Below are 5,657 nucleotides of genomic sequence, written 5' to 3' on the forward strand. Positions count from 1 at the left end.
GGATCTGTTCCTCAGGGGTCACATGGGCTTGGGAGGAGCCCCTGGCTCCTTTCTTTTATCAGTTCCGCCTATGTGAAGATAAGTCAAAGGTCCTGCTCGACCATGGTTGGCTTCGCTTGGAAGCATGGAGGAAATGATTCCTCTGTGTTGACCCTCCTCTTTGTAAACTGGACACTGGTTCAAGTCCAACTGGTGGGGTCTCCTCGGCCTCCTTGATCAAGAGGACAGGTAACCTACCACAATTATAGGACATTTTGAGAGATGTTCATAGTCCAGTTGACCTAGGAGGGCAAGGAGCAAAACTGTCCTTTATGTCCCTCTGATCAAATTAGCATAGGCCTCAAAGTATGTCTGTTAAACATCCAAGAAAGTTAGTTCTACCAGTCTGGTACTTACTACTAACTAGGCATTATTTATCTCTCGCATTCTCTAACCCCTCCATTATGGTTTTCCCACTTAAGGTACCCCCATTTCCCCCCTTTCTCCCTTAGTAATACCCTTCTCCTATGGTCCTACCTCTCTTGAGCTCCTTCTTTCCCTTTATCCCCTAGGTTCCTTGTATACCCTTCCCTCCCCCCTCCCTTAAACTAACCCAATTTTTATCCATATCTCCCTTATTAAGGCCTGTTTCCTACTGTTCTTCTCTTTCAGGTTCTTTCTTTTCCTTTACCTCCCTGTTTCCTTTCCATTATCCTGGTTCCTGTAGTTATGTCTGGATACATACTCACTTATCAGAGTTTGGTTCTAGGATCCACATATGAGGGAGAACATATGTCGATTATTTTTTCTGAGTCTGTGTTACTTCACTTAGTATAACAGTTTCTAGTTCCATCCATTTACCTGCAAATTTCATGATTTCATCTTTCTTTACTGCTGAGTAAAATTCCACATTTTCATTATTCACTCGTCAATCGAGGGACACTTAGGTTGCTTCCATCTCTTAGCTATTGTGAAAAGACCAGCAAGAAAAATGGATGTACAAGTGTCTCTGCAATAGGATGAGTTCTTTGGGTTGGCCTTGTAGTTTACAGAGGTCCAACTGTACCTTATCTTGAAGCGCATTTTAGTATCTTTAATTTCACCTATTTGTTTTGGTGATTGTGGATTGCATTTACACAGTGGCCTTTGGGTGGCCTTTCTTGAGCAAAAGAATACTTTCTTTTTAAAATTTCATTTATTATTTTTATGTATATGAGTGTATTGCTTGCATGTGTATAAGTGCACCCATGTCATGCAATGCCTGTGGAGGTCAGAAGGGGGCTCTGCATCTGTCTGGATACATACTCACTTATCAGAGTTTGGTTCTAGGATCCACATATGAGGGAGAACATATGTCGATTATTTTTTCTGAGTCTGTGTTACTTCACTTAGTATAACAGTTTCTAGTTCCATCCATTTACCTGCAAATTTCATGATTTCATCTTTCTTTACTGCTGAGTAAAATTCCACATTTTCATTATTCACTCGTCAATCGAGGGACACTTAGGTTGCTTCCATCTCTTAGCTATTGTGAAAAGACCAGCAAGAAAAATGGATGTACAAGTGTCTCTGCAATAGGATGAGTTCTTTGGGTTGGCCTTGTAGTTTACAGAGGTCCAACTGTACCTTATCTTGAAGCGCATTTTAGTATCTTTAATTTCACCTATTTGTTTTGGTGATTGTGGATTGCATTTACACAGTGGCCTTTGGGTGGCCTTTCTTGAGCAAAAGAATACTTTCTTTTTAAAATTTCATTTATTATTTTTATGTATATGAGTGTATTGCTTGCATGTGTATAAGTGCACAGTGTTGCGCAATGCCTGAAGAGGTCAGAAGAAGGTGTCAGATTGGTGCTCTTAACCAATGAACCATCTCTTCAGCCCTGAAGAAATACTTTCTTAGCGACATGGGGAACTCTCCATCTCTTGCAAACCAGGAAAGCGATTGCAGTGTTGAAATGAGGGCTGTTGCCTCCCTCCCCACTCTAACTCCCACCACTGCATCCCACCCCTACCCCCACCGAAGTCTCCAAGATACCAGGCAATGTTTTGCCATAACTCAGGATCAAAAGACTGCAAGCTCTCTGTTCTCCTCAGTTGAGAATGGGATGATGTCATGCATGCATTCTTGTGCTGTGTTAAGGCCAAGAATTCCTGATTCATTTTCTTACTTTCCTGGAGTCTCAAAGCACTCTGTTAGCAATTATAAAATAAAATTGCTGACTGAAACTAGGATATAAAAAATGTGCCGGTTACTGGCTTTAAAGCTGGCAGTTCTCTTCCCTTTGTGTTTCTGGACTGGCACTTTTTAAAAAATATAGAGTTCACTATGTAGCCCAGGCTGACCTTGAACTCTTGATCCTCCTGTGTCTAACTCCTGGGTGCTGGGGTTACAAATGTGCACTACCAGCCTAGCAATGCACTTTAAAATTATACATTATATTTGTATTTGTTTGCCTATTTATTAGGGGACAGGGCACGGACACGCTGTGGCACCTGTGGAGGTCAAAAGACAATTTTAAGAGCTGGTTCTCTCCTTTTTACCGTGTCAATTCTGCGGATCCAACCCAGGTCATCAGGCTTGGTGACAAGCACCTTTACCCACTGAGGTATCCACTTTTGACTCTAATAAAACTGAGGTCCTTTTGTCCTTGGCTTAAGTCTTTTCCTGCTTCTGACCTAAAAATCAAACCAAACAAAATTCTCCATGATGACTCAATATATAACAGAGGATATATAAAGATAAGTCTTTCCAGATTGCACAACTAAATCAAATCAAACATCATGCATGGATCAGAAAAGTGATATTCTGGGAATTGTCTTGGAATAGCCTAAGGTAGCCAGTCTTAGTGAGACCCGACAGTTTCCACAGTTGTTGTCCAGGCCTCTAAGAAGCAGAGGAAAATTTAAGTGAAGTTCACTAGTGTTTGGATCCAATGAATTAAATTGGGACTGGATTTTCCTCAGAGGGTCATCCCAAGCATTTACCCAGTTCATCCATCACCATTATTGCAAACCCACCTCCAGCTTCTTGTATTATTAAAAATCAGCTTCCTCTTACCAATAGCACTAATGGTGAATGATGCTCAGCAGAGCAAATTATTAGACAAGACACCTCCAGCATGGTAGACCAAAAAATCTACACACGGTTTCACATAATTCACACTGAAATTTCCAGTGTTTAAATTGCATTAGGAAGATTTTCTCAGTTTTAACCAATTGACTTTATTCTCACTTCCCTGGCAAGATGCAGCATGGACTACTTAGGTAAGATTTCTAAAGAACTACATGAGAGTGATGGACATGTAAAAGGAATAGAAATCTTCCATCCAGAGGACCTTGAAAACCAAGAGAGTGTTTTGCAGCTGAGTTCAGCTTGGGAAGAAACATTCACTTAGCTGTGAACCCAGCTCTGTGGTGTTGCTGCCACCCCATTGCCTAAATGTTAACCACAAACCCAGAGCTGAAAAAGTCCTGAAGTGATGATATGTTTTCCAGAACAGAAAGATCACCGGTCTCTAATTCTTCCCAACACTCCTTTAATCCACTTCTCATCCCGTCCACAAACAGTGCCACACTTCCGGCTGAGCACTTCCCCTTTCCTGGCCCCCATACATCCCTTTTCTCTTCTGTGCTAACTTCCTGCTCAGCAGTAACAGGAATCTACCAGAAATTCAGATTTGAGCCTCCCCACATTCCCATAGCTGAAGGTTTCCCACAGCATCCAGCCTTGATTTTTTTAAGACTTTCTGCCTTTATTCTTTTCAATTTCGTGGGAATAGATCATACAATACTTTTTAAAACCTTGCTTCTCATTGTATATTCATCAAATGTCATCAGTGTCATTGGGGTCCCTAAGGCTTGCTCATTTTATTGTATTCTGTCAAATGATGTATCACCTTGTATTTCCCTGGTGTTCTACTGTCGCATTCTGTTGTTGATGGGTAGTCCTCCTGCTTTCCAGTTTAGGCTGTCACTGGCCATCCTGCTGTGAATATTCTGGTACCCACATCTTGGTGTCCACAGCACAGGGTTTTCTAAACTTTATACATGGATGGATTTGCTGAATCATAGAATATGTTTATTTCACCTCCACCATAGCAAATTATCTTCAAAGTGATTGCGACCATTTACAGTCGCTCGAAAGGGCAAAAATTCTCATACACACGTTTTACCCATCCCTTTGTACTGTCAAACTTTGAATTATTGATTTGCTGTCTATGTAATTCCAAGTTTCCATCTATTGCCTCAAAACAGACATATTTCAAAGCCAAGTGTGGTGTCTTTAATCCCAGCACTTGGGAGGCAAAGGCAGGCAGATCTCTGTGAGATCAAGGCCAGTCTGGTCTACACAGCGAGTTCCAGGTTAGCTGGAGCTACTGGGAGACCCTGTCTCAACACAGCAACAACAACAACAAACTGGCGTATTTTGACTCATCCTTAAATGAGTACTTTGCAATAAATTCCCAAAGCTTTTCAATTCTTTCATTCTTGTAAAATTTTTCAAAACGCATTAAGCAGTTATACTATTTCCTGTCTGGTTTCCTGTAACTCCTAACCCAGCCCCTTGTCCAGAATATTTGTACCAATTTCTCTGCAAACTAATCTTCAAAGCAGTGTCAAAGCCAGACTGAAGCTTGACCCAGAGTCAACATTGAGCCAACCCTACAATCAATGACTTCTGAAGCAGTTATGTAATGCAGCCTACAGTCTGCCTTTAGTGCAATGTGTTCTTTTTTCTATTTCAAGCCCAAAGCAAAATGAATTCCATCGGATTGTTAAAGAAATTATTTGACCATGAACTATTTGAAGTAACTTTTTGTCTTCTGAATCTTAAGCTTCATTTCCAGTGAACAGTTGAAAATCTGTGTGTTCAGAGGACAGCCGAATTCTAAATAAAGACCTTAATTCTATTTAGCAGAGAAAATATAAACCCTTTAACCTGCTTGGACCTTCCCCTAAAACAAAATTCCATCAACCCATTGATGAAATTCTTTAACATGTCTTCCCAGCCATTGCTGTCTTTATATACAGAGACCTTTTGGTTAACTCCAAAAAGCATTCTTTCACAATTTCCTTCAGAGAAGCCAAAACATTTAACTCATTCACCTGTGTCTCCAATGTTTTCTTAGAATGATGGTACCCTGCCTCTTCCAAGCATCTGACATCCTATCTCCAGTGTAATGCAAAGGATGAAGGAGCAACTTTTATATTTGGCATCAGGGTCCTGTGTGTCAACGGTTTTGCAGTTGTCTGAGAAACCATCATGTTTGGTCTCTTGAAGAACAGGCCTCTGTGTTTTCTCCCTAGAGTTTGTCCACAGCTCCATGTTGCCCACTTTGTTCATTGTCTCTAGCATGACCATGGACATCTTCAGACCCTCAAAGCCCACAGATTTAATTTAAACATTAAATTTTTAAAAAATCTTTCAATTTCCAGAGCTAAGATGCATCTCTTTCAAAATTGGCTGTAAAATTTTAGCTTTACAATTGAATTAGTACAGTTATACAATATTGTACTCAGTATACACCCTATAAGATATAAAGTTAAATGAGGTTTTAACTTCTAAAAAAGATCTCCATTTCATTATTAAAATACGCAGTTTCATACAGAAAAATTCATTTTAATGCAATTGACATTAAGATGTTTGCACATGCGTTTCTAATCTCTATATACATG

Source organism: Nannospalax galili, unplaced genomic scaffold (assembly GCF_000622305.1).
Source record: "Nannospalax galili isolate Female #2095 unplaced genomic scaffold, S.galili_v1.0 scaffold841, whole genome shotgun sequence".
Classification (NCBI taxonomy): Eukaryota; Metazoa; Chordata; class Mammalia; order Rodentia; family Spalacidae; genus Nannospalax; species Nannospalax galili.